The following is a 19,724-nucleotide window of genomic DNA, read 5'->3' as shown; positions in this document are numbered from 1 at the left end:
TTTTTTTAATTTTTTTAGTATCTAGCATTCATGGAGCTCACCGATTAACTTTTATTTCCATTTCTGTAAACTGTGAACTCTTCTGACCATTTTCTAAGGATCCTTCTATCCCTTGGGCACCAAGGAGATCCAACCAGTCCATCCTAAAGGAAATCAGTCCTGAATATTCACTAGAAGGACTGATGCTGAAGCTGAAACTCCAATACTTTGGCCACTTGATGTGAAGAACTGACTCATTGGAAAAGACCCTGATCCTGAAGAAGACTGAAGGCAGGAAGAGAAGGGGACAACAGAGGATGAGATGGTTGGATGGCATCACGGACTCAATGGACATGCATTTGAGCAAACTCTGGGAGATAGTGGAGGACAGGGAAGCCTGGCATGCTGCAGTCCATGGGGTCACAAAGAGTTGGACACATCTGAGCGACTGAACTGAACTGAGCTATATGACTGAAGATTTAAGGGCCCTTTATGTATTTTTCCTTTTGAATCTCTGTCATTTGTCACCAAAATAATTACTGTGACCACATTATTATTATTTGCTGTTTGTTACCGTCATTTGTTGTTACTATGTGCTGAGTGACTTCATTATCACAACCTTTTAAGGAAGTATTACCCCCATTTTATAGTTGGGAAAATAAGTGTCTCTGACACTTACATAGTTTAGGCAACCTCATGGAGCGAGGAAATGCCAGCCCTGACCCCAGGCAATCGCTACAGCCCTACAATCCTCATGATATTCTTGGTACAACTTCTACCTATCTTAGTGTCTTCCAGTTATTTGAGTTTTAAAACACCACCACAGTTTTTAATTCCATATAATCAAGTATGTCCATATTGTCTTAAATGTTTTGTTTGCCTGTAATCATAATTGCACTGAGTACACATGTTGACTTTACTTGATACGAGGATTTAGTGAGCCCCAGTGACAAGTGCCCATCCTTATTTTATAGAGGGATTTTGACATCCCACCTGTCACTTGAAGCAGATCTTTTTGTTACATAGAATGTTTTGATGTAGAGGCATTTTTTCCATAACTCACATCTATCCATCTTCATTTTAAATTTGCAGGTAATAATATCATTTTCCAGATGAGAGAAGAAAAAAGAAGCCTTAGATAGTTGTACCAGCTTCCCCTGTGGCTCAGTGGTAAAGAATCCACCTGCCAATGCAGGAGACACAGGGGATGTGGGTTCGATCCCCAGGTCAGGAAGATCCCCTGGAGGAGGGCATGGCAACCCACCCCAGTCTTCTTGCCTGGAGAATCCCATGGACAGAGGAGCCTGGTGGGCTGCGGTCCATGGGGTCGCAAAGAGTCAGACACCACTTAGCCACTAAACAAGAGCATCAAACAGTTGTGCTTTGGCCCAAGAGCACAAGTGAGAGAAATCTGAAGACTCAGGGGTGATTCTCGCTCTGTGTCTTGCTGAGGCCATTGCCAAAGCCAGCTGTGAGAAGCCAGGCCCTGAGCGCAGGGCCGGTGCACTGGGATGACCCTGCGGGGTAGGGTGGGGAGGGAGGCAGGAGCGGGGTTCAGGATGGGGGACACGTGCAACCGTGGCTGATTCATGTCAATATATGGCAGAACCACTACAATATTGTAAAATAATTAGCCTCCAATTAAAAAAAAAAAAGAGCCCCGCCCTCGAGCCCCTGCTCCAGGCCAAGCCTCAGTCACTGCTGTTTAGAGGGCGAGTTCAGGGTCCTCTCGGCAAGGTCTGACACAAACCCCGAGACTCTGGAGCAGGCTGTCTGGGCCCTGGGGCGCTGGCTCCCCTGCGGCCCCGTGAACCGCCCTGGGTGCTGCCCGATGCTGGCGGCCGGCCCAGCTCTGCTCCACAGCCCCGGAGCCGGTGGGCCCTGCCAGCCCCAAGGTCTGAGAACCATGGCTCCTCGGCCCGTCTCCGAGGTGACAGAGGGATTCCTGAGCCCCTGGTGCCGTCGCTCAGGGATACAGACCCTCCGGCGTCCACATCTCCTGTCACCGCAGCTGAGGCCGCTGGGAGAGGTTCTATCAGTGGAGGCGCTGCTCAGAGAACTGGGTCCTGTTCACACAAGGGTCCTAAAGCCGGACCCTGAGCTCCTGATGGGTGGTTGATCCTCCCCCCGTATGGAGGACCCTGACACTTCCCGCACAGCCTCTGCCATGTGCGGTCAAGCTTTGATGTCCTGCCTGCACTGCTGGGACCATGAGCTGGGGCTGGCCTTTTACCTCCGCTGTTGCCTCTGCTGACTTATAGGCCTCCCGCGCCTGTCTGTCCAGGCCGGTCGTCTCTCGTCGGTGCTGACCTCCAGGCAGCTCAGCTCTGTCGCCACCGCACCCAGCAGGTCCTGCACGCTCAGCCAGCCCCTGCTGCCGACAGAGCACAGAGCCAAGTTCACTTTGTCCTGGTCCGTAGTTTATTCTGCAGTTAACATACCTGTGGCTGCTGCTGCTAAGTCGCTTCAGTCGTGTCCAACTCTGTGCGATCCCATAGATGGAAGCCAACCAGGCTTCCCTGTCCCTGGGATTCTCCAGGCAAGAACACTGGAGTGGCTTGCCATTTCCTTCTCCAATGCATGAAAGTGAAAAGTGAAAGTGAAGTCGCTCAGCCGTGTCCGCCTCTTAGCGACCCCATGGACTGCAGCCTACCAGGAGCCGCCCATGGGATTTTCCAGGCAAGAGTACTGGAGTGGGGTGCCATTGTCTTCTCCGAACATACCCGTACCTCCCATATATGATCATGGTGATGTGGATCAGTTTTTAGGAATGGGTGAAAACAGGCTGTGTTCACTTCCCAAGGCACTGTTATGAAGTACCATAACCTGGGGGGTCTGAAAACAACAGAAATCTGTTCTCCCATCATTCTAGTCATCAGGAGCCTGTAATCAAGTGTGGGCAAGGACCCTGCTCTGTCCAGAGCCAATGGACATTTATTGACATCCTTCTGCCAACGAATAAAGATGCAAATTTGATATTTTGGAAGAGAATTCAGTAATCGTTGACAAGAGCCATGATATTCTACAGTTTGGTGTCGTAATTCTGTTCCTGAGAATGAGATTATTCAAGTTAAGAGAAAGCTAGATTTATAATATTGGAGACGACTCTTGAGAGTCCCTTGGACTGCAAGGAGATCCAAGCAGTCCATCCTAAAGGAGATCAGTCCTGGGTGTTCATTGGAAGGACTAATGTTGAAGCTGAAACTCCAATACTTAGGCTACCTGATGCGAAGAGCTGACTCATTGGAAAAGACCCTGATGCTGGGAAAGATTGAGAGAAGGAGGAGAAGGGGGCGACAGAGGATGAGATGGTTGGATGACAACATCAACTCAATGGACATGAGTTTGGGTGGACTCTGGGTGTTGGTGATGGACAGGGAAGTTTGGTGTGCTGCGGTTCATGGGGTCACAAAGAGCCGGACACTACTGAATGACTGAACTGATGCAGGTAAGATTATAAGAATTTAAAAAATCCAAAAATTCAGCCACAGAGTTACTTTGTCATAGACTAATAACTCTGTAACATACTATGTGGTAATTAAAAATGACTGTATTATGGTCCAGAAGCAATAGTTAGAACTGGACATGGAGTGACAGATTGGTTCAAAATTGGGAAAAGAGTACATCAAGACTGTATATTGTCACCCCGCTTATTTAACTTATATGCAGAGTACATCATGCAAAATGCCAGGCTGGACGAAGCACAAGCTGGAATCAAGATTGCCAGGAAAAATATCAATAACCTCAGATACGCAGATGACACCACCGTTATGGCATAAAATGAAGAACTAAAGAACCATTTGGTGAAGGTGAAAGAGGAGAATGAAATGTTGACTTAAAACTCAACATTCGAAAAACAAGGATCATGGCATCTGGTCCCATCACTTCATGGCAAATGATGGGGGAAATATGGAAACAGTAACAGACTTTATTTTCTTGGACTCCAAAATCACTGAGGTCAGTGACTGCAGCCATGAAATTAAAAGACACTTGAACTTGGAAGAAAGGCTATGATCAACCTAGATAGCATATTTAAAAGCAGAGACATTACCTTACTGACAAAGGTCCATATAATCAAAGCTATAGTTTTTCCAGTAGTGATGTACTGGATGTGAGAGCTGGACCATAAAGAAGGCGAAATGCTGAAGAACTGATGCTTTTGAACTGTGATGTTGAAGAAGACTCTTGGGAGTCCCTTGGACAGCAAAGAGATCAAACCAGTTAAGCCTAAAGGAAATCAACCCTGAATATTAATTGGAAGGACTGATGCTGAAGCTGAAACTCCAATACTCTGGCCACCTGATGTGAAGAGATGACTCATTGGAAAAGACCCTGAGAGCAAGAGGAGAAGGGTGCAACAGAGGATGAGATGGTTGGATGGCCTTATCAACTCAATGGACATGGGTTTGAGCAGACTCCAGGGGATAGTGAAGGACAGGGAAGCCTGGCATGCTGTGGTCCATGGGGTTGCAAAGAGTTGGACACGACTGAGTAACTGAACAACAACAAAAATTAGAGAATTTGCAAAATAAGGTGCATGTGAAATAATGTTCAGTTCAGTTCAGTTCAGTTCAGTCACTCAGTCATGTCCGACTCTTTGCGACCCCATGAATCACAGCACGCCAGGCCTCCCTGTCCATCACCAACTCCCGGAGTTCACTCAGACTCACGTCCATCGAGTCAGTGATGCCATCCAGCCATCTCATCCTCTGTCGTCCCCTTTTCCTCCTGCCCCCAATCCCTCCCAGCATCAGAGTCTTTTCCAATGAGTCACCTCTTCGCATGAGGTGGCCAAAGTACTGGAGTTTCAGCTTTAGCATCATTCCTTCCAAAGAAATCCCAGGGCTGATCTCCTTCAGAATGGACTGGTTGGATCTCCTTGCAGTCCAAGGGAATCTCAAGAGTCTTCTCCAACACCACAGTTCAGAAGCATCAATTCTTCGGCGCTCAGCCTTCTTCACAGTCCAACTCTCACATCCATACATGACCACAGGAAAAACCATAGCCTTGACTAGACGGACCTTTGTTGGCAAAGTAATGTCTCTGCTTTTGAATATGCTATCTAGGTTAGTCATAACTTTCCTTCCAAGGAGTAAGCATCTTTTAATTTCATGGCTGCAGTCAAAAGTAGGAGACAATATATTGAGGTAATTGCAAATATTTAGAAAATAGCATATAAATATACATGGATGCAGATGAAAGGAAGCTATAAGAAATGCAATTCATTTTAAATTGATAAAGGTGTTTGGATATAATTTTCTGTATATTGTTTTATTAGTAAATGCATTGAAATATATATAACTATCCTCATTTTTCCACATTACATGTTATGAATCAATAACTCCTCATGATTCATTTTGTATTGACCAATAATCAGGATATAAAAACCCAATTCAGGGATTCAGTTAAGAGAAGCTGTGTCCTTTTGGGGCATTTCCTGACTCAGTCGAGAAATATTGACTGAGCATGTGTACATGTCTCTCTAAAGAAAACTTTACTCCTCAAGAGTGACACTTGGTTCCCTGACACTCTCTTTCCTATAAGACCTCCAAATTTTTATTTATTTATTTATCATTATTATCTTATTTTGGCTGCCTTGGGTCTTTGTTGTGACATTTGGGCTTTATTTAGTTGCAAGCACAAGGGTTTAATTGCCCCTAGGGATGTGGGATCTTAGTTAAAAAACCAGAGATTGAACCCACATTACCTGCCCTGGAAGGCGGGTTCTTAACCATTGAACAAAACCACTGGGGAAGTCCCAGAACGCCGACCCTTCAATCAGCTAAATCATTCTCTATTACGCTTACTCCTCAAAACAGCTTCAATAATCACTAGGAAAGTCACTTGGGAAAAGCAGCAAATAACTACAAGAATATTATACATGCCGGAACTAGCCAAATAGAAATGTTCGGTCATTCACCTGTTCTGTGGTCTTGGAGGAACCCTCTGAGTTTTACAAATGACAAAAACACGCTGTCAAAGCTTCGGCTCAGGCCCTGTGTTTGCATGCGAAGAGCAGCTATTTCAGGCTCTGAGCTCTCATTACACAGGCTGGAAGCTTTGTTCTCAGAACTCACGCTGTCATCAAAAGGACTCAACACAAATACAGCAGTAGGTCTGCAGTGGCTGAGCTGTAACCACAGCTGCAAACCCCTCGTCATGTGAGAACTCCAGGCTTTTTCTGGGTCTGGAACGCTTGCGGGCCACGCCTTCCGCCCGCCTGTCCTGCCCCTGGAATCCCGTCTGTTTTCACCATCCTCTTTCTGTCCCTCATGGTCAGACCACCCCCCTCCCGGTGGGCTTGGGGCAGCGGTTTACACACTTACTCTGGTGATCTTCGTGTGGCCAGGGCCTGTGTGTCCGCTCCTAACTGAACTGTGTCCATCTCACGGTGGGTGAGTGTCTGGCCCACAGGCCCTTAGGGAACCTTAACGTGAGGTCTATGGGGAGACTTGCGGAGTCTAGGAGGTCCCCGAAATCATGGGCAGTGGGAGTGCACATCGGAGGGCGGACAGGTGAAGGCCTCGAAATGGATCCCTTGCTTCTGTCCCTTGAAGGCCCCCGTGGTTCCAGCCAGTCCTAGAGGCCCCTCGCCCCTCAAAGGCGGTGGGTTAGTAGTCTCCAGCAGGTAATCTCTCAGCCTGAGGGGCGCACTGGGAAGCTGGCCAGGCCTCCCTGGAAAAGGGCTTCCTCACTAGTGAGGAGGTGAGAGGGGGCCGTCCCAGGATCCACACGTGCCTGCAGCGGACCCCGCCCTCTGGGGACCCCAGGCAGCTTATGTGATGGAGGCAGTTCAGGGAGTTGGGGGCACCTGGGGCCTGCAGCTGTGACTGAGCACGGCTTTCACTGGCCCTGAAGAGTTGACTCTGCACTTGCGACGTGAGACAATATGCGTTCTCTTTCTTTTTTTAAAAAATTGATTTATTTTAGTTGGAGGCTAATTACTTTACAATATTGTAGTGGTTTTTGCCATACATTGACATGAATCAGCCATGGGTGCACATGTGTCCCCCATCCTGAACCCCCCTCCCACCTCCCTCCCCATCCCATCACTCTGAGTTGTCCCAGAGCACCAGCTTTGAGTGCCCTGCTTCATGCATCGAACTTAGACTGGTGATCTGTTTCACATATGGTAATATACATGTTTCAATGCTCTTCTCTCAAATCATCCCACCTTCGCCTTCTCCCACAGAGTCCAAAAGTCTGATTCTTAAAAGTGCAAGAGTTAGTCATTCAGTCGTGTCCAACTCTTTGCGACCCCATGGACTGTAGCCCGCCGGGCTCCTCTGTCCATGGAAATCCCCAGGCAAGGATACTGGAGTGGTTTTCCCTTCTCTTCTCCAGGGGATCTTCCCCACCCAGGGATCAAACCCGGGTCTCCTGCATTGCAGGCAGACTCTGCACCATCTGAGCCACCAGGGAAGCCTGACTACTTCTTGAGGCGCTTTTAATTGAATTTTTTATAGCAGATACCCCTGCCAGGATGCAGCAGTTCTCATCAGATGAAGATAAGAATTTCTCCCTTCCTCTCCCGAGGTTCAGGGTCTCTGTAGAAGGTTCTCACAGATGTTGACTGATTCATTGATGGACAGACTCAAATGCCTCTGAGTAGCCCAGGTGCCATGGAAATTCACCGGGGCCGGTTTGGAGGAGGCTGTACTGATGGCCTGTTTGCAGTTCCCAGGGACAAGCCCGCCACTCATACTGCCCGGTGGTGGGAGAGAGAATGTGGAAGGCCCACGGGTCGGGGTGTAGCCCTGAGGGGTGCCAGAGGGAGGACCCAGCGGGCTGCTGGCCGGACACCATTGGGTGCCCCTTGCCGAGATCATGTGGAGCAAACTGGGTTGAACTTGGGCTCCCCTGGCTGAACTGCGGTGTTGAGAAGGATTCTGAAGCTGTGTCCAAATTCAGCCTCCACTATCCCTTAAGTCTCCCAGGGACCTGAAGAGAGGCAGTCAGTTCAGTGCTGTCCTGCAGTTATGTCCTCGGGCACAGGAATGGCCAAGAGGAGCTACCCTGCATCCGAGGTCAGGGGGGGCGGCCGAGAGGAGATACCCAGCGTCCGAGGTCAGGGGCAGTGATGAGAGGAGTTACCCCGTGTCCAAGATCAGAGGCAGCGGCCGGGAGGGGATACCCCACGCCCCCAGGCCTGAGGCCAGGGGCAGCGGCCAGGAGGAGCAACCCCACGCCCGAGGCCAGGGGCGGTTGCCGGGAGGACCAACCCCACGTCCAAGGAAGGTCAGGAAGGGCGGCAGTGAGGAGATACCCCTCGTCCAAGGTAAGGAGCAATGGCTGCGCTTTGCTGGAGCAGCCGTGAAGAGATACCCCACGCCCCAGGTAAGAGAAACCCAAGTAAGACAGTAGGTGTTGCAAGAGGGCATCAGAGGGCAAACACACTGAAACCATACTCACAGAAAACTAGTCAATCTAATCACACTAGGACCACAGCCTTGTCTAACTCAATGAAACTAAGCCATGCCCGTGGGGCAACCCAAGACGGGTAGGTCATGGTGGAGAGATTTGACAGAATGTGGTCCCCTGGAGAAGGGAATGGCAAACCACTTCATTATTCTTGCCTTGAGAACCCCATGAACAGTATGAAAAGGCAAAATGATAGGATACTGAAAGAGAAACTCCCCAGGTCAGTAGGTGCCCAATATGCTACTGGAGATCAGTGGAGAAATAACTCCAGAAAGAATGAAGGGATGGAGCCAAAGCAAAAACAATACCCAGCTGTGGATGTGACACAAACTCGCGTGATAGAAGCAAGGTAGGATGCTGTAAAGAGCAATATTGCATAGGAACCTGGAATGTCAGGTCCATGAATCAAGGCAAATTGGAAGTGGTCAAACAAGAGATGGCAAGAGTGAATGTTGACATTCTAGGAATCAGCGAACTGAAATGGACTGGAATGGGTGAATTTAACTCAGATGACCATTATATCTACTACTGCAGGCAGGAATCCCTCAGAAGAAATGGAGTGGCCATCATGGTCAACAAAAAAGTCCGAAATGCAGTACTTGGATGCAATCTCAAAAACGACAGAATGATCTCTGTTCGTTTCCAAGGCAAACTGTTAGGTAGGTAGAATAGGGAAAAGGAGTTCAAAATGGCGGCGACTAGAAGACAAGGAAGGTCAAAGAAGGTCCAAGGACCAGAGTGAAGACTTCAGGCAGAACAAACAGCACTCCTGGCTAAGTCCAATTTGCATAGGGCAGGCCCAGCTGGAGGAAAAAAACATATAAAAGGAGGAGCCAAAGCGCTTTCTCTCGGACTCTCTCTCCCGCGTGCGTGCGCTCTTTTCTTTCTTTCTCTCTCTCTCTCTCCTGCTATCTTCTAAATAAAATAGAGCTGTAACACTGATTTGCCTAAGAGCTGTAGCACGATTTGTCTAAGACCTGAGAGCTGTGACGCGCCGAGGGCTTTAATGTCCGTTGCTCCAAATCTTTGTTGTGACTAGACAAAGAATCGAGGAACATACACTCGTGTGACACAAACCATTCAATATCACAGTAATCCAAGTCTATGCCCCAACCAGTAACGCTGAAGAAGCTGAAGTTGAACGGTTCTATGAAGACCTACAAGACCTTTTAGAACTAACACCCAAAAAAGATGTTCTTTTCATTATAGGGGACTGGAATGCAAAAGTAGGAAGTCAAGAAACACCTGGAGTAACAGGCAAATTTGGCCTCGAAATACGGAATGAAGCAGGGCAAAGACTGATAGAGTTTTGCCAAGAAAATGCACTGGTCATAACAAACAGAGAAGACTCTACACATGGACATCACCAGATGGTCAACACCGAAATCAGATTGATTATATTTGCAGCCAAAGATGGAGAAGCTCTATACAGTCAGCAAAAATAAGACCAGGAGCTGACTGTGGCTCAGACCATGAACTCCTTATTGCCAAATTCAGACTTAAATTGAAGAAAGTAGGGAAAACCACTAGACCATTCAGGTATGACCTAAATCAAATCCCTTATGATTATACAGTGGAAGTGAGAAATAGATTTAAGGGCCTAGATCTGATAGATAGAACGCCTGATGAACGATGGAATGAGGTTCGTGACATTGTACAGGAGACAGGGATCAAGACCATTCCCATAGAAAAGAAATGCAAAAAACCAAAATGGCTGTCTGGAGAAGAGAAGCGAAAAGCAAAGGAGAAAGGGAAAGATATAAACATCTGAATGCAGAGTTCCAAAGAATAGCAAGAAGAGATAAGAAAGCCTTCTTCAGTGATCAATGCAAAGAAATAGAGGAAAACAACAGAATGGGAAAGACTAGGGATCTCTTCAAGAAAATCAGAGATACCAAAGGAACATTTCATGCAAAGATGAGCTCGAAAAAGGACAGAAATGGTATGCACCTAACAGAAGCAGAAGGTATTAAGAAGAGATGGCAAGAATACACAGAAGAACTGTACAAAAAAGATTTTCATGACCCAGATAATCACGATGGTGTGATCACTGACCTAGAGCCAGACATCCTGAAATGTGAAGTCAAGTGGGCCTTAGAAAGCATCACTGTGAACAGAGCTAGTGGAGGTGATGGAATTCCAGTTGAGCTATTCCAAATCCTGAAAGATGATGCTGTGAAAGTGCTGCACTCAATACGCCAGCAATTTTGGAAAACTCAGCAGTGGCCACAGGACTGGAAAAGGTCAGTTTTCATTCCAATCCCAAAGAAAGGCAATGCCAAAGAATGCTCAAACTACCGCACAATTGCACTCATCTCACACGCTAGTAAAGTAATGCTCAAAATTCTCCAAGCCAGGCTTCAGCAATACATGAACCGTGAACTTCCTGATGTTCAAGCTGGTTTTAGAAAAGGCAGAGGAACCAGAGATCAAATTGCCAACATCTGCTGGATCATGGAAAAATCAAGAGAGTTCCAGAAAAACATCTATTTCTGCTTTATTGACTATGCCAAAGCCTTAGACTGTGTGGATCACAATAAACTGTGGGAAAATTCTTCAAGAGATGGGAATACCAGACCACCTGCCTCTTGAGAAATTTGTATGCAGGTCAGGAAGCAACAGTTAGAACTGGACATGGAACAACAGACTGGTTCCAAATAGGAAAAGGAGTTCGTCAAGGCTGTATATTGTCACCCTGTTTATTTAACTTATATGCAGAGTACATCATGAGAAACGCTGGACTGGAAGAAACACAAGCTGGAATCAAGATTGCCGGGAGAAATATCAATCACCTCAGATAAGCAGATGACACTACCCTTATGGCAGAAAGTGAAGAGGAACTAAAAAGCCTCTTCATGAAAGTGAAAGTGGAAAGTGAAAGAGTGGGCTTAAAGCTCAACATTCAGAAAATGAAGATCATGGCATCCGGTCCCATCGCTTCATGGGAAATAGATGGGGAAACAGTGGAAACAGTGTCAGACTTTATTTTTCTGGGCTCCAAAATCACTACAGTTGGTCACTGCATCCATGAAATTAAAAGACGCTTACTCCTTGGAAGAAAAGTTATGACCAACCTAGATAGCATATTCAAAAGCAGAGACATTACTTTGCCAACAAAGGTCCGTCTAGTCAAGGCTATGGTTTTTCCTGTGGCCATGTATGGATGTGAGAGTTGGACTGTGAAGAAGGCTGAGCGCCGAAGAATTGATGCTTCTGAACTGTGGTGTTGGAGAAGACTCTTGAGATTCCCTTGGACTGCAAGGAGATCCAACCAGTCCATTCTGAAGGAGATCAGCCCTGGGATTTCTTTGGAAGGAATGATGCTAAAGCTGAAACTCCAGTACTTTGGCCACCTCATGCGAAGAGGTGACTCATTGGAAAAGACTCTGATGCTGGGAGGGATTGGGGGCAGGAGGAAAAGGGGACGACAGAGGATGAGATGGCTGGATGGCATCACTGACTCGATGGACGTGAGTCTGAGTGAACTCCGGGAGTTGGTGATGGACAGGGAAGCCTGGCATGCTGTGATTCATGGGGTCGCAAAGAGTCGGACACGACTGAGTGACTGATTTGATCTGATCTGTCGGGGTCTGGTTCTTGCTTTGGGGTCAGGAAATTTGGGGAGCCCCCCCGGAAGCAGGGCTCTCCAGAGTGGGTTCACATAGCTCTCGAGGAAGGCCCTCATCCCTTTGAAAAGTGCAAGTTGCTCAGTCGTATCTGACTCTTTGTGACCCATGGACTATACAGTCCATGGAATTCTCCAGGCGGGAATACTGTAGTGGGTAGCCTTTCCTTTCTCCAGGGGATCTTCCCAACCCAGGAGTTGAACCTGGGCCTCCTGCACTGCAGGCAGATTCTTTACCAGCTGAGCCAACAGGGAAGGCCCTCATCCCTCAGATATACGTTTTTCTTCACAAACCATCCCACTCTGAGCCACCCCTTGTCCTGCAGATCGCAGGCGGAGGTGCTGTTTTCAGGCCCAAACCAATACACCAGCCCTGGTGTCAGTTCCTGTAACAGCCCCCTACTCAGACCATGGTGCTCAGACTCCGCTGGGTCCCTTCAGAGCCCTCGCTCGGCCTGGGGAAGCCCCGTCCAGCTGCCTTTGCTGGGACTGGTGCGGGGCTCTCCCCGCGGCCGCTCCGCTGTCCGGGGCTCCTGGTGCGTCTCCAGGGCCCGTCTGTCTGGTGAGTCTCCAGGGCAGGGTCGCCCGATGGAGGACCAAGGGATGCCTGCGCCTAAGTTGTCCCAACTCTGGTTTGGCCATGTCTCCCTCAGTCCCAGGGCGCTGAGGGCGTGCCCTCTGCTCGCCCGGGCGCCATCGAAGTGTAAGCGGTGCCAGGTTAGCCCTGTCCACGCGCAGGGGGCGCGGTGCAGGCTCTGAGGGGCTCCCCCTGGTCACCCAGGGAAGGACAGGGCAGGGGCTCCTGGCGGGGTGGCATAGACAAGGAGCTGGACAGGACGTGGGCCCAGGAGCCTCAACGAGCAGCTCAGGGTGTGCTCTTCTCTGGGGCGGAGGGTGTCAAGGATGGCCTTCCAGCATGGAAGGGACTGGACGGAAGTGAGATTGGTGACCTGTGTGGCCGCGGGGGCAAGAGGGAGCAAAGAGGGGCCCGGGGGCGGAGGGTCGGGGGGTGCCATTGAGGGTGTTAGGCTTGGGTCCCCACCGAGGGCGCTGGGGGGACCCCCAACCCCTCTCTTCCCTCCCCAGGGGGTGGGGCGGGGTAGGTGACCAGGACGCGCGTCCCCGGGTGCGGGGACCTGCGCCTCCCTCGCCCGCCCGTCGAGTGATGGATCGGTGTCTCCAGCGCCCGGACGGGGGAGCTGGGGGTGCGGGGCGCCTGACGGACCCGCTTGAACTGAAGCAGCTGCACGCCTGGCTCAGGGGAGGTGGCCGAAGGACATGACCTTCCTCCCGGCCTTTCTTTTGGGAAAGGAAGTCTTTGGAAGTTTGCAGCAACTGAATAAATCTTGTCACCGTGATAAGCAGGGTCCCGTGTCGCCCGCGAGGCGGAGAGAGCGCCACACTTCCTGCGATTGTTCCCGTTTATTGCATTTCAGCGTGTGAGCCCCCCAAGCCCCGATCCCGGGGAGCCTGGGCGGAAGCGGCGGCCAGGGCCTCCGCGGGGCGCGGGGAGCGTGGCCTGGTTATTCCCGGAGCATTTTGGAGCCGCCGCGCCCGCGGCTCGGGTTTCGGGCCCGGCCTCCGGGCCGCGTGACGGAGGGCGAGGCGGCTCATTATAGTAATAGACCCCGCTCTGCCCGCGGGCGGCCTCCAGGGGCGGGACCGGCTGGCTCAGCACCCCTCCCGGTGCCTCCGGGGCGGTGCTGGAGGGGGTCGGGGGTGGGAGACGAGAGGGGGAGGGGGAGGGGACGAGGGAGAGGGAGCGGGGTCGGGGGGAGGCGGCTCATTATAGTAATACACGCCGCGCTCAGCCCGTGGGCGGCCCTCCCAGGGCGCGGGACCCGCTGGCTCAGCACCCCTCTCGGTGCCTCCGCGGCGGGTAGCGGGAGAAGGAGGGGGAGACGGGGAGGGTAGAAGGGGGAGGGGAAGGGAGGGAGGAGAAGGGGGAGGCGGGGGGAAGGGGGCGGGGATGGGGGAGGGGAGAGAAGGAAGGGGAAGGGGTTTGAGGGGAGGCAAGGGGGAGGGGGGAGGAGAGAGAAATGGGGGAGGGGTGCGGGGGGAGAGGGCGGAGAGGGAGGGGAGAGAAGTGGGGTGCGGGGGACAGGGGGAGGGGGAGGGGAAGGGGAGCGGAGAGGGGGGGCGGGGGCCAGAGGTGAGGGAGAGGCCAGGGGGGAGCGGGAGGAGAGAAGTGGGGGGAGCGGGAGGAGAGAAGTGGGGGGAGGGGGAGGAAAGCGGGGGGAGGGGGAGGAAAGCGGGGGGAGGGCGAGGGGAGGGAGGAGGGGAGCTGGAATGGGGGAGGGGGAGGCCCAGGTCTCCCGGCTTCGAGCCCCCCGCCCCCGGAGCGCAGTCCCCCGCCCTGCGCGGCTCCGGAGCAGAAGTGACTCACGAGGAGCCTGACTCACGAGCCCCGCGGGCGGGCTAGCCCGGCGGGTCGCGCAGTGCGGGGAAGAATGTTCTCGCCAGGAAAGCTGTTTATAAGATGGAACCTGGTGCCCTTGAAATAGAAGCTCCTGGCACGGAGCGGGCTGGCGGCCCCCCGCCACCCGGGCCCTGCGTTTGCGCTTTTGACTTCGGAGCTTCAGCCCTTCCTCCTGGTCTGGGACGCTGCAGGGCCGTGACTGCGGCCCCAAAGCCCCGCCGCAGGCCGGGGCGCCCCTCGGGGGCTGGGGCAGAGTGTGAGGCCCGGCTGAGCAGCGCTGGCCCCGGCCTCTGGCGCTCCCGGCCTGCGGGCCTCCCGGCTCGCAGGAGCAGGACCCCGCCTCTGCCTGCATCTTCGCCCCGCATTCTGCCTGCACCCGAATCCCCCGTCTACAAGGACACCTGTGACGCGGGGTGAGCGCCAGCCTGCTCCCGCATCACCTCCTCCTGGTTACCTCTGCAGCCGTCCTCTTTCCCAATAAGGTCAGGTCCTGAGATCTAAAGGCTAGGACCTCAGCCAATGAATTTTGGAGGGAACACACTCTTAACTGACAACCGATGTGGTGCATATCGTTGTAGAAATTTAGAAAATAGGTGCAAAAAATGTCACATTTCTATGGCTCAGAGATCACTGCTGTGACTATCTTAGAGCGTTTCCTTCTGAAAAAAAAAATCTTAAAGTTAGACAAAATGAATATGCTGTTTTGTATATTTATCTAATGAGCTCTTCCTAATTCACTGAATTTCTTCTCATCTAATACCTAGTCTGAACTTCCTGGGTGGCTCAGTGGTAAAGAATCTGTCTGCCAATGCATGAGATGAAATTCCTGGGGTTGGGAAGATGCCCTGGAGTAGGAAATGGCAACCCACTCCAGGATTTTTGCCTGGAGAATCCTGTGGACAGAGGAGCCTGGCAGGCTATAGTCCATGGGGTGGCAAAGAGTTGGACACGGACCGAGCACGCGCGCGCGCGCGCGCGCGCGCACACACACACACACACAATACCTAGTCTATGTTCAAATTGTGAGTTATTTACAGTAATTTTGTTCAAACCAGTAACCAAACCATGGCCATTTGCTTTTACTGGTTGTTAACCTTCCTTCAGTTCAGTTCAGTTCAGTCGCTCAGTCGTGTCCGACTCTTTCCGACCCCATGAATCGCAGCACGCCAGGCCTCCCTGTCCCATCATCAACTCCCGGAGTTCACTCAGACTCACGTCTATCAAGTCAGTGATGCCATCCAGCCATCTCATCCTCTGTCGTCCCCTTCTCCTCCTGCCCCCAATCCCTCCCAGCATCAGAGTCTTTTCCAATGAGTCAACTCTTCGCATGAGGTGGCCAAAGTACTGGAGTTTCAGCTTTAGCATCATTCCTTCCAAAGAAATCCCAGGGCTGATCTCCTTCAGAATGGACTGGTTGGATCTCCTTGTAGTCCAAGGGACAACGTTCCTCAGGTCTCTTTAATCCATAACTGTCCATTTTTCATGGCATCAACTTATTTTGGCTGATTATGCTGCATAATAGTTGCCTCCTGGATTTATTCAGTTGCCTCCTTGTGAAGTTGTAACTCACTCCTCTGTGTCCTGTGTTGCCTCTGAAATGGAGCTATTAGAACCCTGATGGACTCAGCCAAACATTTTTGGATGGAAAACACTATAGATACTTCTAAATGTCTCCCAGCAGATGACATGGAACATCTGGTCGACCCAGGTCAGGTCAGGCCTTGCCAGGCATGAGGGCGGTGCTTGGGGGTTCCTGTGCTGTGTGGGAAGGCGTATCTGATGACTCTGAGGTTTTTGCACCTTGAAAATTTCTGGTAGTTGAGAGAGGAACCCTTGCTCTCTGGTGGCAGCTGGTGCAGGGAGAGGAAGTGTGGTGGGCCCACAGAGCCATCCTCATCACTGCCCTTTGGGGATGTCACCAATCTCAAGACTTCCAGTTCTAAGAAGGCCTGCCCTGACTCGGGGTGATGGGGGTGTGCTTTCCCACCAGACCAGGGCCCCATGCTGGTCCACACCTCTTCCTGTGGTATGTGGGGGGGTGGGGGGGGCGGGGCTGGCTGGATTCCAGTATCCCTCCCAGATCATTCCAGAAGGACCACTGCCCTTTCTCTCCAGCATTTTACAGTTTTTTAAAGAGAAGCAATTTACAATGAAACATAGATTTTGTGTGTATATTGGCTGGTCTTTTGACATATTCATACACTTGTTAACCTCTGTTAAGATAGAGACCATTTCCATCACCCATCAAGTTCCCCATAAAGTGCCCCTTTCCAGTTACTCCTGGTCCAGTCAGAGGTAACTACTGTTTCAGCTTTTCCTGCTTTAGATTATTTTGCCTCTTCTAGACGTTCACAGCCAAAGAATTGATGCTTTCGAGTTGTGGTGCTGGAGAAGACTCTTGAGAAGATCAAACCAATTAATCTTAAAGGAAATCAACCCTGAATGTTCATTGGAAGGACTGATAGTGAAGCTCCAACACTTTGGCCACCTAGTGCAGAGAGCTGATTAGTTGAAAAAGACCCTGATGCTGGGAAAGATTGAGGGCACAAGGAGAAGAGGGTGACAGGGGATAAGACGGTTAGATAGCATCACTGACTCAGTGGACGAAAGTTTGAGCAAACTTCAGGACATAGTGAAGGACATAGGAGCCTGGTGTGCTGCAGTCCATGGAGTGGCCAAGAGTCAGATGCGACTTAGTGACTGAACAACAGCAAGACCCTCACAGACATGGAATCAACTGCATGTTCTCTTCTCTTCGCATGGTGTTGGGCCTCACCCACCGCCGTGCGGGCGTCAGCCCTTTACTGCCTCCTCTGAGCAGTGTTGTATTGTACAGACTGCAGTTAGTCCATCCATTCTCCTGTGGATGGACGTGTGGGCTGTTTCCAGTTCTCTGTTATGATAAATAAAGCTCTATGAACATTCATGTGCAAGTAACTGAGTACACAGAAGTTTTCATTTCTCTTGGGTAGATATCCAGGAGTGAAATTAATGAGTCCTGGTTAAGGTGGGCGTAGCATTTCCCCTCCTACCAGCAGTGGAAGGGAGTGCTGGTGTCATCAGCATCTCTATTCTTTGCAGTCTGGTGGCTCTGCTCTGACGTTTCAGTGTGGCTCCAGTTTGTATTTCCCCAGTGGTTTATGATAATGAGAACTTCTTTTGAGTTCTTACTGGCCATTCATATACTTTTTTGACCATAGCTTTTAAAAATTGATATGTTTCTCTTCCTTAATAAAGCACTGTAACTTGTTAAACAGGCATTTACCACATGAATTGAATTTTTTGCTCATCTTTCAGTGACGATTATCAAAGATAGATGGATAGGAATTGATCTTTGACAAGAAGCAAAGTCGTGTGTTTTTATCCAGTTATTCCAAATTCCCACTCTCTGGGTTTCTGGCCAGTGCTGGGTGTATGATGCTCTTTCTTTCTATTTTTTTGGCCACACTGTGTGGCTCATGGGCTCTTGGTTCCCTGAGCAGGGGTTGAACCGGCACCGCCTGCACGGGAAGTGAAGAGTCTTAACCACTGGACCTCCAGAGAAGTCTCTGTATGATGTTCTTGAAGAGAGTTCTGATACATCATAGGACTGAGAGGACCCCTCTGCCTGAAAGCTCACAGAGGTGTGTTGGGGGAGGGAGCAGAAGTGCAGAGACTGCAGCTGAGAAGAGGGAGGAAATGACGCACAGCCTCGAGGGATGGATTCTTGCTTGCCTCCTGGAGAATCGTGGCACCAGAGAACTTTCTTTCAGGTAGAATCTTATTCTTTCGATGGAGAGCATCATTTGTTAGCCCCCTTGGCAGAGGTTCCTTGGAGCCAGAGAACAGCTCCGAGCCCCCAGGAAGCTCAGGCCCTGGTGCAGCCCAGCACAGCCCTTGTCACCTCCCTGCCCAGTTGTGACGGAGACGCGGAAGCCAACCTCGGTTCCATTTTCTCGGCTTCTTTTCCTCCTTCTGCTGGTGCTGCACCTGTTCCCCGCTCATTAGTGGCTCACTGTGGGAGGACTTTGCTGAGACACCCAGGACTGTCCCCGCGGACCTTAGGAGAGGCCCCAGGGCAGGAAAAGGAGAAGAAAAACAGGAAAAGAAGCTGGGGTGGGAAAGGGAGTGGGGGAAGCGGGGGAACTGAGAGTCGCTGTGGAGTGTTCCAGCTGCAGCCCTGCGCTGCCTGGAGGGTCGTGAGAAAGGGAGACCGAGGACCCCGCATCCTCTGGGACTCCACTCCACCTGTAAGCGCTGGATTAGAACACGTGGGGGCGAAAACTAAATGATCAGCAACAGCCGGGTGTTAGGAAGACAGTTTAGAACCCAGAGGGCTGTCCTGAAGCCCGCCTTGTCTTCCGTGTGTGGGGGGGGGGGCGGGGGGGGGTCACGTTATAAACGTTTGCCCCCTGCTTCTGTTTTGGGCTCAAGCCGCCCTCTGTTCCTGTAGAATAGAGTGCCTTCTTCCGCCTCACCTGACCTGGAAACTGCCCCCAAAGCGGCCGTTTCCGATATGCTAAGACGTGTCAGAGAAAAGAGGTTGGAGAATCCAGGGACCACGCGGAGGGGCGTGGGTAGATGGCGCCGAGAGGATGGTGCTGCTCGGGGTGTGCGCGCCCGGAGCCAGGAAGGATTAGAGGGGCGAGGAGGGAGCCCGCGGGGCAGGAGAGCGCGGCTCCGGGGAGACAAAGCCTCTTTGCGCGCCTGCCACGGCGAGCCCGCCCCGGCGGACAGGGGCTGTGGGAAAGTGTCGGAGCCCCGGGCCGCCCCGGGCCTTTGAGCCGCGGTGAAAGCGGCCTTGGCGGGGGGCCGCGGGCTGGCACGGAGGCGCTCTCCCAGGCCCCGGGCACAACCTTGGGCCAGGGCCCACTTCCCCCTAGAGGAGCTTGAGCAGCCTCACGGAGGGGACTAGCTCCCCGGCCTCTGCAGGGTGGCCCAGAGCCCTGGCGAGATAACTGTGCCCCCACTTTATTCAGTAGCCTGGGAGCACGGGATAGGGTCCCAGAGTCCGGTATCGAAGGGACTTGAGATCAAAGGTCGAGCTCTATGACCGCACTTCACAGAAGGGGAAACGGAGGCCCAGAGGCTTCCGTTTTGTGGCCAGAGCTCCTGGTGGAGGAGCTGAAACGCTGGTCCCCGGGGTCCCTGCTCAGGGCGGCCCCGCCTTCGGCCTGGAAGGGGGAGGACGGAGGAGGGATGGAAGGCAGGCTGTGACCCCGGCAGGGTGCGTCTCGGCCTGAGCCCCGCGGGAGCCCTGGGCACGCTGGCATCTGGGGCAGGTGGAGGGGCAGCAGGACC

General features: G+C 51.6%; 1 long non-coding RNA gene across 3 annotated transcripts in view; it reads left to right on the top strand.

Moving 5' to 3' along the window:
- The first annotated feature begins 17,826 nt into the window (after positions 1-17,826).
- LOC147366456 (uncharacterized) overlaps positions 17,827-19,724 on the top strand; it is a 40,367-nt gene continuing 38,469 nt past the window's right edge. The window contains exon 1 of one of the 3 annotated variants that reach the window (XR_015133428.1): positions 17,827-18,196. This is a non-coding gene — a long non-coding RNA (uncharacterized LOC147366456). The remainder of the gene's footprint in view (positions 18,197-19,724) is intronic. The other 2 variants (XR_015133430.1, XR_015133429.1) reach the window with 2 other exon arrangements.

This window comes from Bos grunniens, chromosome 9, assembly GCF_055505025.1.
Source record: "Bos grunniens cultivar Pamir isolate PY7600 chromosome 9, Bosgru_T2T1.0, whole genome shotgun sequence".
NCBI lineage: Eukaryota > Metazoa > Chordata > Mammalia > Artiodactyla > Bovidae > Bos > Bos grunniens.
This window is presented reverse-complemented; position numbering and strand designations above follow the sequence as displayed.